The following is a 16,684-nucleotide window of genomic DNA, read 5'->3' on the forward strand; positions in this document are numbered from 1 at the left end:
TGAATCACGGAACTGATTGACTTAGATTATGGAAAGTTGTTACATTTGATAGTCTTGACACCGATTGCGAGTCGATACCATCAGTCTCAACTCGAGACCGGACCATGACGAGCCGAAAGCATGGTTACGAGTCCCGTTGCGACTCGAGACCTCACACCGGCACACAACAGCACGACTCGAGACCGAGGTTGCGAGTCCCGTTGCGACTCGAAACCGGACCATGACAACTCGAGATCATCCCGTTGCGACTCGAGATCGCTGGTTGCGACTCGAGACCAGTATTTCGCACACACTGTGTTGGACTTACACTGTCACGGGCCCAATCAATTGGGCCAAGTAATTGGACTTACGTACTTGACTGATAATTGGACTGTTTATGTTAGCTGGGCCGGGTATAGTTTGGGCTTAGACATCCGAATCGCACAAGTGGTGAATTGCTATACTTTGATTGTTTGCATGCTATACGTGTTTGCTATGATTCATGAGTGCATTACTTGAACCAAACCTGACTTGTATAATAACCATGATAGGACGTGGTTGACCACTTACTAGCTTACCTGTACCTTTTGTGTATCTGCCGAGCAAACCAAGGTGAGTTCACACTCTTACCAAGGCATGGGATTCCCGGGGTGTTGGGAATGGGATTGATAAGGATAAAGTTGAATAGATTCATACCGACACTATGACTAGACTACCATATTACTATCCTCGGATGTGAAGGATACTTATACCATATTACTATCCTCGGATGTGAAGGATACTTATACATATTACTATCCTCGGATGTGAAGGATACTCAGACTGATCACTAACCTCGGTTGTGAAGGATACTTATACTGATCACTATCCTCGGTTGTGAAGGATACTCATACTCATGACTATCCTCGGATGTGAAGGATACTCACGTAAAACCTGCGTGAACTTACACCTACTATTGTTCTCGGATTGTGAAGAACACTTATGGTTATGAATGGTTTAGTCAATAGAACGTACCAACGGCCCAGTAGAGCCACCTGATACTCATGAACTTACTATTACGCAATTACTTTCTGTGAACTCGCTCAACTAGTTGTTGACTCTCTGCTGCATGCCTTGCAGGACCTTAGGTACTAATGGAGCTTGCACAAGGAGGAGCAGGTCGTTGTGGGCAGATGGATCGTGATTACTTATTAAACACTTATGACGTTTTAAAACATTAATACTTATGTTGGGTTTTACATAAATGCTTCCGCTACATTTACTTATGTTGGTTTTGATAAACACCTTTCGTATTGATGGATAACTTTTACTATTTATTTACATGTTCAATATGATTGGTGGCTTGATCCTGGTCAGTCACGCTCCCAAGCGGTAGTACTCCGCGTGTGGATTTTGGGGGTGTGACAACGGGGGCGTGTTCGGTGAACACGGCCCGTGTCCAGTTACCTGAACTGGGCATTTGTCTGCAGGGTGTTCAGCACGGGGCCGTGTTGGCTGGGCACGGCCCATGCTGAACTTACTGTAATGGAGAAATTGTTGTCGGGTGGCCTTGTTTTTGTGCATGGGGCCATGTTTCTTGTTTCCCTTGTCATCCTTGACCACCATGAGTGTGTTTTATTCCTTACAACATCATTCAAACCTTAAGACCATCATTCCATTAAAACCATAGAGAGATACATAGTCCTAAGATAATATTAAACTAGATAAGAAAACACGAGAAGCATTAAACCATGGAGTTCTAGCCTACAAGTTATTTTAATTAGCAAAATTTCCAAGAAGCTAGTAGTCTTGGTTAGATGTGGCCTTATTGAACTCCTTCTTCCGGGTGTGGTTCCCTCACGTGTCGGCGAGCCACTCCCCTACCTCCCTTGGGAGGAGAAAAGAGGGTTCGTTAGCGTTAGTTTGAGGAGTTGCGATTTCCACCGGGATCTCTTGTTCCACGGGAGGTTCCGTCGGAATGTCTTTCCACCCGGTAGGGTTGTTAACTTCAAGCGCTAGGTTCCAATCCTCTTGAGGGAGGATCGGTTCCATCGGGGGTGTTACAAGAATATTTAACCTCTGGTGCAAGAGGTTAATTTCTTGGAAGCTATTCTCAAGTCCCACCGTAAGATAGTTGATACGGTCGATTAGGACCTCCTCTACTGACATCATTTCGTCGAGAGCCTCCCTTAATGCTACGACATAGTGTACAAGTGTAGCTTCAATGGAGCGTCTCTTCCCTCTTCGACTGTTTGATGAATGCACGGAAGTTGTCTCGCTGTTTTCACCCGACATTCTACGAAAAATAAACTGAAAATAGTTTATTTGCTGAAACAGTAATCTGGACACGGCCCCGTGCTCGTTGAGCACGGCCCCGTGTTCATCTTTCTGCAGAGTTTTGAAACAAGGAAACTTGAAGTTTTAAGTTATTTTCTAAACTTGTGGGGTCTCCTTAAACATTAGTAACTTAAAACAATGTTATACAACTTATTTTTAACAAGTTTCCTTGAACAAAACTCAATAATCCCCACCACAAAGCTTGAAATTTCAAACTTTAATGGAGGTTCTTGGAGAAAGATGAAGAAGAAGGAAATGGTTAAAAGAGGAAAGGACAAGATGGTTTGTTGGAGCCTTCTTTCAGAACATACCTAGGATAGTTGAGAGAAGATTCCTTCAAATCTCTGTCCCAAGATGGTCCAAATGTGCAGAATTCTTGGCTGCATTTATAGAAAACGACAACATCCTGGACACGGCCCCGTGTCCAATGGGCACGGCCCCGTGTGCAGATAGAATTCTGACACAGTTTGTCCGTATTCTGACCTAAAGGTCAGAAAGGAATCTTTTGGTGGGCACGGGGGCGTGTTGGCTGGACACGGCCCCGTGTCGAGAGGCTAATTATGAAGTTTGTCGAATTTTATTAAGGAACTTAATTGTATCGGGTGGTTCCTTACTAGTTGGAACAACCCCAAAGTGCCTAAGATACCTTAATTGTCCTAGACTAAGGCGAGAACGCAAGAGGTTGTCGGTGAGGGTAATTCCTATTTTTATTCTAGGTGGACAAGTCCAACCCTTTCCCGGGCTCTCGTTAAAGAAGGTATATGCCGAATCGCTCAGGTCTATGTATGCACCGAACGAAGTCGATGGAGAGTCCTTCACGGCACAATCGGCACAGGGACGACTATCGTCCAAGTCTTCGCTAGAATTGAAGGTATTTTTGGGAGCAACGAGGTTGTTGGAATGCGACCCCAACATTTCTTCATGGTCGTCGTCTTGGGATGGATTAATGAAATCCTTCCTAAGCTCTTTTAACCAATTTAAAATTAGATTTTCTAGTTGAAATAACTCGTCAAGGAGCATTTCTTCCAGAATATCTGGCTGGGCGCCTTCGAGGGAGAGATAGTGATTATTTTTACTTTCGCCCCTCTTAAGGTTATAGGGAGACGGTGGGTCTATATAGTGGGGCTTATAATTTAGAAAGTAACATTTTAATTCTTTATGTTTGCCTCCACATAATTGACACCACGTACCATAAGAGTTCCGAAAGTAAAAAGAATTACCATCACTCATGTTTGTGTTAGAAATTACCAACCGCAGGGATCGAACGGTTCTGTTTTCAGTAACTGAATCCTGGGCACGGGGGCGTGTTGAGTGAGCACGGCCCCGTGTTCAGCTTACTGTCTGACTTAAAACAAGATTGTCAGTTCCAATGATTGAGCACGGGGGCGTGTTCAGCAGGCACGGCCCGTGCTGAGCTCTGCAGAGGCTGAAAAACTAAGAAAATCCTAAAAAAGTAAAAAGAAAATAAAAAAAAATGATTAGGCCGTTGATTCCTAACTTTCTTAAAATCCTTGTGTCCCCGGCAACGGCGCCAAAAACTTGATGTGCGTGTAGTGTAATATATTTTTGGTATATATTTTAAGCCCTTTTTACACTTTTTAGCCAAGTTTTAAATTTATAAAACACGATATTTACTAACACTAAACACATATGGGCAAGTGCACCCATCATGGACGTAGTATAGTGTGGTAAGATACCGAGGTCATCCAAGGACACAAGAGCTTTTAGTACCGGTTTATCCTCAACGTCTAATCAAATCAAAATGTTAGAAAAGATTTTTAAACTAAAAAAATAAAACTAACTAAATGCTGAAAAATAAAATAAAAATAAAAACAGATAGACAAGATGAATCACTTGGATCCGACTCGTGTATTAGTATAACCTTTGATTATTTTCGCACTTTTGCACTTGTTTAAGAGATTATCTTAGTTATTGTAGTAGGCCCCTCTTTTGAAGGCGACGTTACCCTCAACCCAGTAGTTTGAGTCAGCAAGGATACAATCCTAAAGGGTCGGATTATTGAAAGATAATGAATTAAGTTATTAATGCAAATTATGGTAGGCCCCTCTTTTGGAGGTGACGTTACCCTCGACTAAGTAGTCTGAGTCAGCAGGGATACAATCCTAAATAGCCGGGTTATAGTATTAATAGTAGTTAACTTTTGAGGGGGTCAAAGAGTTTGGATCCCCGCCATCCAATACCTTTGGGTATTGAAGGAGATCCTACTAAATTTGACCCAGGTCCCTTACAGGACCTCTAAACGCTGAACAAGGGCAAGACCCTTACCAAATTGTTCCCTTAACCCCCGACCAGGTAGCCAACATACCTCCATATAGACCGTGGAGATATGAATGGTGAAAATCTTTTATTTTATATAGACAGTAAAATAATGCCAAGACACCACGGACAAACGATAAGGAAAAGTCACCTTCAACATAAGCAACTAGTTATTAAAGTCATTAATACAAAACCAAATAAAAAGTGCAAAAGATTAAAAATAAAAAGTATTATACTAAACACTTGTCTTCACCAAGTGATGTAAGAGACTTAGGCAAACATGGCCTTGATTGTCAAGAACTCTTACGATCAATCTTGGATCCCAAGATGACTCACACACTCTATGATGGACAATGGATGATGGTGGTGGATGATGGTGTTGTGATGGTGGTGGGTGGTGGATGAAGTGTGAGAGAGGTGATGTGCCAAGGGATCAGTTGCAATGAAGCCAAGCACCCTATTTATAGGCTGAACAGAGGCCTGGGCACGGCCCCGTGTCCACTGGGCACGACCCCGTGCCTGTCTGACACTATCTCTCCTCATTAATTGTAATTCGCAATTACAATTAATGCGCCTGCAGTACTTTGGGCACGCCCCCGTGTTCATTGGGCACGCCCCCGTGGTGAGCAATAGAAGCTTCTACAGGTTTGTCTTTTCTGCTGCTTCTTGGGCACGGCCCCGTGCTCGTTGAGCACGGGGCGTGTTCAGTCTTCTACCTTCTCTGTTTTGCTTGGGAGGATGCTGTCGAGGGGTCGGGCCATCCACTTTTGTTCCTTTTCTTGTATTTATGTTAGATTTGGCTGCCTTTTTGCTTCTTTTGTTAATTTGAGCTCGTTTAATCCTGAAAATACAAAAGGAAGGGAAAAACACACTTTTTCCAACATTACTACTAAAAAAGGGTTAGTTTTATGCCTCATTTGACGTAATTTATATGTTGCATTTTGCACACATCAGTGCTAACGTTAATCAACTCGAAACTAAATCTAATGGTCTTCAGTACTATCTAAATCGCATCTGGGTACCAGATCGCGATAACCTCTGTGAGCTCATTATGAATGAGGCCCACAAATCTCGTTATTCTATTCATCCAGGCGCCAATAAGATGTACCAGGATCTGCGTGTGACCTATTGGTGGCCCGGTGTGAAAAGGGACATTGCTGAGTATGTTTCAAAATGCCTCACCTGTTTGAAGGTGAAAGCTGAACATCAGCGTCCCTCTGGACTCTTAGAGCAACCTAAAATCCCCATTTGGAAGTGGGATAGTCTTGCTATGGACTTTATTACTAAGTTACCCCGTACACCTGCCGGTCATGACAGTAATTGGGTGATCATTGATCGTTTGACTAAATCAGCCCACTTTCTCCCTATTCGTGAAGATTATAAAGTGGAGAAACTCGCTAGAATCTATACTGATGAGATTATAAGCCGTCATAGTGTACCTTTAGACATAATCTCTGACCGTGATGGTCGTTTTACTTCACGTCTTTGGCAAACATTTCAGTCCGCTATGGGTTCGCACTTGAATTTTAGCACGGCTTTTCATCCTCAGACGGATGGACAGACCGAACGTACTATTCAAACCCTAGAGGACATGCTCCGTTTTTGTGTCATCGACTTTGGTGGTAATTGGGGTGTACATTTACCATTGATAGAATTCTCGTACAATAATAGCTATCATTCCAGTATTCAGATGGCTACTTTTGAAGCTTTGTATGGACGAAAGTGTCGATCTCCTCTCAGATGGCATGAGGTTGGGGAAAAGCAGTTCACTGGCCCTGAGATTATTCAAGAAACAACGGATAAGATTCTTCAGATATGTGATAACTTGATCAAGGCTAGGAGCAGACAAAAGAGCTATGCTAATAAAAGGCGCAAGCCTCTGGAATTTGTTGTTGGTGACCGAGTTCTTCTCAAGGTATCTCCCTGGAAGGGAGTAGTTCGCTTTGGTATAAAGGGAAAGCTCGCTCCTCGCTATGTGGGTCCTTTCGTGATACTTGAAAGGATTGGCAAGGTGGCGTACAAACTCGATTTGCCACATGAACTAAACAACGTACACCCAGTGTTCCACGTGTTTAATCTACGAAAATGTCTAGCCGACGAGGAACCGTGAGTTCCCTTGGAAGACTTACAAATAAATGAAGCTGTTCAGTTTGTGGAGAAACCGGTCGAGATCATGGATCAAGCTGTCAAGCGTCTAAGGCGCAGCAAAATTCCCATTGTTAAAGTTCGATGGGAAGGAAAGCGTGGTGCCAAATTCACTTGGGAGTTGAAAAGTGATATGAAGGCCAAGTACCCGCATCTCTTCGAGCAGTCTTCTTCTAAGATTTCGGGGACGAAATCTCCTAAAGGAGGGGAGACTGTAACGCCCATCGTCCCTAAACTTTAGAATCTTGTCAAGATTGGTCCCTGAAGTTTAGTCTATTGTCATCTTTGGTCCTTGTGGTTATGTGATGTTGATACATTGGCAATTTTGATATGAATCTTTTTGATACTTGATGCTTAACACTATGATACTTGATTCTTTATTCTATGATACTTGAAACATAAACTATGAGACCTGTTACTTAATCTAGAAACTTGACTCTTGATGCTTAATCTAGATACTTGATTCTTATGATTAAACTAGATACTTGATTCTTGATACTATGGAAGCTAGATTCTTTATGTTGATTCTTGATACTTGATACTTGTACTCTTGATTCTTGATACTTGATGAACTATGATTCTTGACTCTTGAAACTTACTTGGTGCCTGACTCCTTAGACTGGTAAGACTTGATTCTTTGTTGAACGAGAGACTGGAGGTCTTGTCACTGGCGGAATCTATGAAACTTGGAAACTTTTGGCTTGTAATGTAATCTAGATACCTTTACCTAAACTATACGCAACGCAACGCTTAATCTAACTCGCTAATCGAATAAAAAATGGGAATGAGGAAAGATTGGATTGGCCAGAATGGCAATCCAATCGGACAACCATCAGATCAGATTGTCATCCGATCGGATTGTCACCCTATCGGATGACCACCCGATCGGACAGCCGTCCGATCGGACTGCCATCTGACCCGTGCATACTTATCTCCTTCACACACTCTCACCCTATAAATAGACCTGTCACATCACCATTTTCAATGATGTGACAGCTCTGCTCGACCAGACACGCTATTTTCCTTCTTTCTCCATTTTCTTGCTGATTTCCGTACGTTTTGCACTAGATCCTTGTACTTTATCGTTCTACACATCATCCTCTAGGTGATTCTCACTTAAAATCACACTTTTCACCGTGAAATCTCTCGGTTCTGAGTTCTTGAGGGTGATGTCATCATGGAGGTTTGTACAAACTACCATGTGATGTCATTCTAAGCAAGATCTAACTCAGATCTAAGCTATTTCATGCGTTTTCACACTAAATCTAACCTAAATCTAGATTTTTTCCTCTAAAACTTGAGTATCTTCATCTTCTCTCAAACTTTTACTTTATACGGTGGGAACCGGGTCTACACTAACTATAGATCTGATGAATAGTCTAGAGTTGGTGTTGATCTAAATCCTTACCGGAAAAGACGAGCAAGCACGGATTCCGACATAAACCCGTCAGAGGCATACGACTGATCGGACAGGGGTGGTTCCCACCGATCAGAACGAGTGTGAGCTGATAGGTTTACCGTTGTCTCAATACGTGTCATACCGTCACCATTTAACTAGGAAATTAGAAACTTTTTACAAAATTGATAAACAAGAACAAGGGTCGCCCGGTCGAGCGGCAGTCCGATCGGACAGCCACCCTATCATGTGACACTTGCCTTTTGAAACTTGCAAGCACTTGGAAAACAATCAAAAGTTGGAAGTCTGATCGAGTGGCAACCCGATCGGACAGCTGTCCGATCGAGCAGCCATCCGATTGAGATGACAAGGATGCCTACACTCGAATCGAGTGGCACTCCGATCGGATTACCGCCCGATCGGACAGCCACCCTGATCCCCACCCTTTTGAAATCCAACTCAGGTGGCAACCCGATCGGATGGCCATCCGATCGGGCAGCCATCTATCTACTCTCATATTGGTGTCATTCGATCGACCGGCAATCCGATCGGATAGCCTTCCGATCGGACAACCATTCGATCCAATGACCAAATAGACACTTTAAGCAACCTCGTTATTCTGCCCGAATCTTATTGTATTGTAATCTAATCAGGCTAATTCTAAAAAGAGCTCCCTTTGATCCAATAACAGTTGCGACTGTTAAGCAATCATTGTGAGTATAATCGATCCCCTTTTACTTTAAACTTTTGGGGTGTAACATGTATTCTATGAAACTTAAACTTGATTCTTTGGAAACTTATACTCTATCCTATGTGTACGTGAAATTTGTGATTCATGATTCTTGACTCTTTGTGCTATGTGACGTTTAATCCAGAGTGTGTAGTTTCGCCTTAACAATAGTAGCGCTATAGGAGATGCACCTCTCCTATTATTCTCGGGGGGTATTGTTAGGAGGATTCTAGTTTACCTCATTGATTCTTTGGTAAACAACTAAAGAATCGGGATACATGGGCTATCACTGCGTGGACTGCGACACTAGCACAGCTGAATTGTTTTATTGCTTACACCATGGATATGAGTTGTTTTAATCTATTATTCTATTATCAAACTTGTATACTCGCCAATACTTTTGTATTGATATTTTAATACATGTTGCAGGCTGATAGGATGCTTTGGAATGCATGGAATTCGGCTAGGAGATGCTTAGAAACGTCACCTAGTTAACTTAGAACCTTTTGATCAAATTGAACAATATTCGTTATGGTTTGTAGTTGGTACTTGAATTGGTTGTGTATGCTTTTAGACAATGTTATGATGAATTCGATTTAATTTCTATTGAAACAAATAGTGTTATGGAATCTCATGAGCAATCTGAACGCTTAGTGCTCGCACTCCGATGTTTCCGCCATCGGTTGGGGTGTGACAGAGCTGCTTCAGGCGCACTCTGGTGTTGTTGGACAAGGCGTGACCCAACGTGACCGTCTGTTCTGGGAACCTTGCGTTAAGTACCCATTTCTCTGGTTGGGTGTTGGGGGTGAGCCTCGCCGTCTTGGTCAATCGCAGCTCGTCCGTGGACATAACCTCTTTGCGGGCGTAGATTATCGCAACTCCTGTCTCGGTTGGGAAACCGATGGCAGAGTGGGGGACGGATGTAATCATTTTGAAATCTCCCTGCGACTCGCGCCCGAGGAGTACGTCGTATCGGGAGGTATGGGGTAAAACCATGAAGTTTACCTCCTCCGTTCGCGTATGCCTACCGTTGGTAAGGCGCACGGGGAAAGTGATTTGGCCCAGGGGGAATACGGTTTCCCCTGCGAATCCGGCCAAATGATAATCTACCGGTTGCAACCGATCTTTATCTTCCTGATCAAACTGGTTGAAGCACTGCTCATATATGATGTCAGAAGTACTGCCTGGTCGATGAACAACTGCTCTGTGCAGTAGTGAGCCAGGTAGCCTGTAATGATGACGGCGAGCCTGTCGCGCAGTCCGCCTCAGACTTTCGTCTTTCCAGTCATTGTCCGGTCTTCTTGCCGCTTTGCGCGGCTTTCCACGTCCTCCATTGATCATGTGGATTGAGGTCACATACATGGTCTTTTTGCCCGTGTAGGTGCCCTCGTCGTGGGGGGTGATGCGCTTGGTTTGCTTTTGCGTGGCTGTCAACAAGTGTTGCAGCTTCCCCTCTTTCAGGGCTCGCTCAATCTCCAGTCGGAGACTGATGCAGTTGTTGGTTGTGTGGCCCGAGTCCTTGTGATACTCACAGTAAAGCGTGAGATCTTGGTTCTTTTTGGACTTCATTGGTTGGGCCGGTCGCAAGAATTGTGCGTCCGTGAGGAGGACGTCTCTTGGCGACTGATTGATCTCGGTCCAATTACAGTCCCGAGATTCCTTCTTGGATGCCCGGTTGTCGCGCTGGGCGTTGATCGTTGCCCTTGCGTTGGGCTGGTGACTGCGTGGGACGTACGGTTTGGAATTGTTGCCGCGATTCCACGTGTCCCGGTTGCGCTTGTTGTTGTGCTTGGTGTCTTGGCGGGAGGATTGACCTTCCGCCTAGGGCTGTGCCTTGGCAGTGTGCGGTTTGAGAGACTGCTGAGTTTGGGCGTACGTCTTGACCGCGGCCATGACGTCGTCCCATTTTTCGGGCAAGCCTTCCTTTCCTGAGATGGTCATGACCATTTCATCATCCTTGACGGCTCAGACGAAATGGTTGCGTGCCATCTGATCCGCTATCCCGCCGATCTCGAGGCACTCTTTATTGTAGAGGATAACAAACGACTCAAGGCTTTCGTTGTCTCCGTGCTAGATGTTCATGACGTCCATGGAATCGCGCTTGTGACGTCGCTGCTGTCTGAAATGTGCAAGAAACTTTGCTTGCAGCTGTTCAAATGAAGCCAGTGATCCCACTGGCAAAGAATCGAACCTGGCCCTCGCCAATCCAGTGAGGGTCTGGGGGAAAAATGGCACCATGTGGCCTCGTCCCACTTGCCCATGCACCCCGCGCCGGTAAAAATGTTCATGTGGTCGTCTGGGTCGGACGAACCACTGTATTTCCCAATCGTAGGTGGGAGTTTAGTCATTGTGACCTCGGCGTGGGCGATCTCCGGTATAAATTTGGAGTTTTCGTCCGCGGACCTTGGCCTGTAGGCCTGGGTTTGGTTGCGCTTAGCAGCACGGAGGTATGTAGTGCGGGGTTCAGTGGGAGGAACATAATTGTATCCTCCTGGTCGGCTGTTTGCCGAATGGGATTCCCCGCAATATGTATGGTCGTCCGGGTCGGTATGATCATACCCCTCGTTATGGGGTTGTGGTCCCAAGCGGCTGTGGATGCCGGAGCCGCGGTGGGCTGTAGACTGCCGCCTATTTTCGCCATGAGGGCCTAGGCAGCTATGTATTGGGCCCCTGCGGCGGGACCAATATGTGGAATCGCCCTCATCCAGTGTGCAGACGCTGCAGTAGGAGGACCCGTGGTCTTCACGCCTACTTTGAGAGGCTGGGTGTGTGGGGACCCTGCCGTCGTATTGCAAGATACGAGCCGCAGGTGTATGTGGTGCGGGGGTGGGACCGCCGGGAATTTGCGCTTCAGCGCAAGCTCTATTGTATGCTGCGGCCAGCATAGTTTGTTGTTAGTAATACCAGGCATGAAGGTCCATGCCTGGAGGTATCACAGAAGCATACTATGAAAAATTTGGTGTGAACATGGGGGGAGCGCCCCCTTGTGCTGATGTGCCAATGTGGCCCATGGTTTGGGCTGGGGGGATAATTCCCGCAGTCCCTGGGTTTGCGGGGTTTTGGCTTTCCACAGTAGCATTGTTTTGACGATCAGACATGATCTCAGGAAAGAAAGAGATGTGAAAAAAGTGCAAAGAGTAGCGCTGGGCGCCATTGATGAAACAATGGTTAACCAAGGGAGGTTAATTCACTGGTCTCGTCAAGTAGGGTTAATCCCTTCTTTCCGAGGATCACTGACTGGATCGTCCGCTGGTTGATCTCTTACACAAGGAAAGAAACCGTGACTCGTAACAAGGAGGATGGGATGGGGGGTGCTCCTTGTTACCACTCTCCGGCGTGAGAATCAGTAATTTGCTTGTGAAGCAAAGTGTGTGATAGTAGTAGTAGTAAGAGAGTTGTGAAGAGATACCTCAAACCTGGTTCGGGATGGGTATTTATAGCCGAGGAGTGAAGAAGGGTAATTGAGTGGCTAGACTGACAACGCACCGCCTCTTGTAGGTGTGTCAGGCTTGTCGGTTACGGTGGTGATGCCACGTCCTACTGTGGTGTCAGTCTGTTGCTTACGTGTGGGCTGACTGGCGACTGTCATTGGTGCCATTTGATCTGTGGTGTCAGTCCCACTTGCCTTGTGGGCAGGATGCGGTGCCGGGCCGCATCGCTGCTCGCGGTAACTGTTGTTGTTCCCGCGTTCTTGTTCTGGCCAAGACATATGCGGGATGCGGTGCCATGCCGCATCGCCACTTGTGGTGACTGTTGCTGTTGTCCAGATCCCTTGTCGTGACGAAAATGTTCATAGGATGTTGTGCCAAGCCGCATCGCTACGTGCAACACCCATTTTCATACACCAGGCAAGTCTTCCTCTTATCACTTGACCGATTGGATTCGAACGTTGTGTTTGCGCGTGCCCGCACGGACACAGATAAGTTCTTGTTGGTGGGGGTTTTTTATAAGGGTAATGGTCACTCGCAGCCATGCTGGTGCGAGATCTGGGACCATACCCCTTCACCAACATTAATCCCAACTTTAAAAATTCTCTCTAACAATCTCAACTTATAAGAATTTGGCCCTCGTGTGGTTTATTGAAAGTAACACATTTGAGTACTAATTTATTTTTTTTAACAGGTTCAGTATTAGCTTGTAAGAATTTGGCCCTTATAAAGTCAAGGGTTCTTTAATTTTATGTTATCTTTGGCTATAATTTAGATTTTATCTCGATATGACCACTGTATAATAAGTAGCTGATTTAAAGATCATGATATTAAGGGATGAGATTAATAGCTCTGTGGCCTGTGGGCATCAAAAAGCTTTCTTTAGAAGATGATGCTTAGAGCATTCTCATCCACTTCATCAAATCAACTTTATCTTTAAAAAATAAAAAATAAAACTTCTAAAAACCTACTCCAACCAATCCATTATATCTATTCTCTATCCTTATATATTAAAAAGAAACTACAGTAACTTTTTATACATAAAAAGCTACTGTACCTCTCCATTTCCAACAAACTCCTTCTTCCTGTCTTCTCCCGCTTCTTCCTGTCTTCTCCCGCCAGCCCCAAAATCAACAGCAACAAAATCACCAGCAACAAAATCAACAAATTGCTACTTCGCAGGTTCAGATTGTAAACGTGGATGGTTCCGATTTGTAAACATAGGCTTCTATTGGAAACTAGGGTTCCGATTTGAAAAGGATTTTTCTATCATCAACCGATTCATCCTTCACATCTCCATCCCTCTGCTATATGTAAGCTTTTTTTGCTCAATCTTTTTTGGATTTTAAGTTTTGAGTCTTAATTAATAGTGTATTTGTTTATATGATTATTGATTATTGATTACGGATGCGTTATGTTCGAGATTTGTGGATTGACTTATGTAATTTAATCATGTGTGTGTGGATATAGTGATTTTTGAGTTATTTTTGTATGATTTAATTGAACTATTGTTATTAATTAGTGTTTTATATTGTGTTTGTTTATATAATTACGGTACACAGATGCATTATGTTAGAAATTTTTGTAAATTGAGTTATGTGATTGAATCATGTGTGTAGATGCATAGATTTTGGAGTTATGGTAGTTCGAACCTGGTGATTGTTGCTTGATAATCCTTGTTACAGCAGTTCGGCTGGCCCGAAGGGGTGTTTAGAGTTGCAGCTGTTGTTTATTGGTTTTGGTATGGTAGTTAGTGTTACTATAGCAAAGATTCAATAGGGTTATTTAAAAAAAAACTTTTTTATTATTATTATTTGAAGTAAAAAGAAATTCAAGTGCTTGATCAGAAATAACTTCTTTCCTCAAAGCATAGATTATTGATTTACTTTCTTTTTATTTGTGCTTGTAGAAGTGGTGGTCAAACTAAACGCTCATCACAAGCAGGCTGGACAGATGAAGAGGTTAGTTGCTCGCTATGTGCTCTATTAGTAGATTTATTCTAAACAATACTTTTATTGGCTTTATAAATAAAGCATCCAATTAACATCATTTATCTCTCGACCCTGTTTGGCTACTTTAAAACCTTGATGAAGGATACTAATATTTTTTTGTAATTTGCATTGCAGGACACCATATTAACTGATGTAGTGAAGAAGTACATTGGGAGGAACTGGAAGAAAATAGGTAAGCTTGCAGTCAAATTGGCTAGGGATTTTGGCTTTACGGATTAACATAGTTGGCCCTTTCACATTCAGCATGTCAATGACTATTGTAGTGCATGCTTATTCACCTCTTTCTTTTATTAGGTAGCATAATTAGAAAATTAGTATCGAAGTAATGTTTTTGTAGAAAATTATATTCTTGTATAAGTAAAAGAATCTTAAAAGTGAATGAAGATTAGCACCTACCAAGAGTACAGCTAATTAGTTTGAATATAAAATATGCAGTTTTTTTAAGGTTTTTTGCAGAAAAACTGATGCAAACCAGTTCAGTTTGGTTTAATAACTGGTAACCAGTCCAAAAAAAAGCCGAAAAATGCTGCAGTTTTTTTAAGGTTTTTTGCTGAAAACTGATGCAAACCAGTTCAGTATTTTTTTAAGGTTTTTTGCTGAAAACTGATGCAAACCAGTTCAGTACTTTTTTAGCGTTTTTTGCTGAAAAAAACCTGTAGGTTTTTGTCTTTTTTTTGCTGAAAAACCGGCACTTTTTTGGCGTTTATAACAATTTTTTACTTATAACATGTATGATGACAGGTTGAGTTAATTGCACGTTTGATCAAATGGTTCGTACATTCTTTCGCAAGTTGTTGAGATACCTATCTTCGGATGATGATAGCGATGATGATCTTTATGAGGATGTCGAAGAACAATGTACTCGCAAACGTCGTAAATTTATTCGACGCGATCATATTCAGGGACATGAGCGTTTATATCGTGATTATTTTGCAGAAAATCCGGTATATCCCTCGAATCTATTTCGACGAAGATTTCGGATGAGTCGTTCTCTATTTCTCCGTATTCTAAATGAGGTAGTGGCTAACGAGAGTCTTAAAAAATTCGACGGCGGCACTTAGAATGTTGGCCTATGGGGTTAGTGCTGATTTTATGGATGAATACATACGCATCGGTGAAAGCACTGCAATGGAGAGTCTTAAAAAATTCTGTGAGACGATAGTAAGTATTTTTTCATCTGAATATCTACGATCACCAAACACAAATGATATTACCCGATTACTTGCCGTTGCGGACCAACGAGGATTCCCCGGAATGTTTGGAAGCATCGACTGCATGCATTGGAAGTGGAAAAATTGTCCCACAGCCTGGAAAGGTATGTACTCTGGCCACATTCGTGAACCTACTATTATTTTGGAGGCGGTTGCTTCATATGATTTCTGGATATGGCATGCATTTTTTGGTATGCCCAGTTCACATAACGACATTAATGTGTTAGAGAGATCTTTTGTTTTCACGGAACTTGCACAAGGGCGTGCTCCACCAGTCAATTACACAGTCAACGGCCACGACTATACTATGGGGTATTACCTTGCAGATGGTATTTGTCCTGAGTGGCAAACTTTTGTAAAAACGATTCCATCACCAAGAGGGAACAAGAATAAACATTTTGCAAAAGCACAAGAATCTGCAAGAAAATATGTCGAGCGAGCATTTGGTGTACTTCAACAACGATTTGCAATCATTTGAGGACCTTCACGAATGTTCAAATTGAAGGTACTAACAAATATAATGAAAGCATGTATTATTCTTCATAACATGATCATTGAAGACGAACGTGATGATGGTGATAGTCTTAACATTGAGTATGATCAACTTGACGATGATCTCCCTGAATTGTCGCGCACTCAAACAAAGGAGTTTATGGACTTCATCCAACGTCGTCTTCATATTAAAGATAGCTCGGCACATCATCAGCTTCAAGAAGACCTAATTGAACTTCAATGGCTACTCTATTCCCAACAATAAATGATGTCGCGCTATATTAGATTGTTTTGTGAATGTTATGAGTTTGATTTAGAAATATGTTATGTGATGATCATTAGAATTATATATGTATGAGTAGAACTTATTAGCTCAACTTTTGTTTAAGTTTGCATCTATTTGGACAATTGAGTTGTAATGTGTTACCATCTTAAATTGTGGGTTGTTGTTTTCGCCATTTCATTTGGAAATTTTTTGTTATGGGTCAAATAGTTCAGATCATATATTCGACTTTGTTGGTTTATGATAATAATTATTAGTATAACTTCTATCAAAAAAAGTTATTAGAATAAATTTTAGAAGAAAATATAATAAGACAAAATAGATAGTAGTTAAAATTGTAAATTGAAGAAAGAGAAGAAATGATAAAAAAAGAATATAGAGATAGGTATGGGGTGTTGGATGTGGAAGGTTTTTT

General features: G+C 42.7%; 1 long non-coding RNA gene across 1 annotated transcript; it reads left to right on the forward strand.

Annotated features, from left to right (window-relative positions):
* Positions 1-13,295: 13,295 nt before the first annotated feature.
* LOC110921229 lies at positions 13,296-16,444 on the forward strand. The gene is made up of 4 exons (XR_002582266.2): positions 13,296-13,584; positions 14,181-14,232; positions 14,398-14,455; positions 15,025-16,444. It is a non-coding gene; the product is annotated as an uncharacterized LOC110921229 (long non-coding RNA).
* Positions 16,445-16,684: the final 240 nt, after the last annotated feature.

The sequence above is a fragment of the Helianthus annuus genome, chromosome 11 (genome assembly GCF_002127325.2).
Source record: "Helianthus annuus cultivar XRQ/B chromosome 11, HanXRQr2.0-SUNRISE, whole genome shotgun sequence".
Classification (NCBI taxonomy): domain Eukaryota; kingdom Viridiplantae; phylum Streptophyta; class Magnoliopsida; order Asterales; family Asteraceae; genus Helianthus; species Helianthus annuus.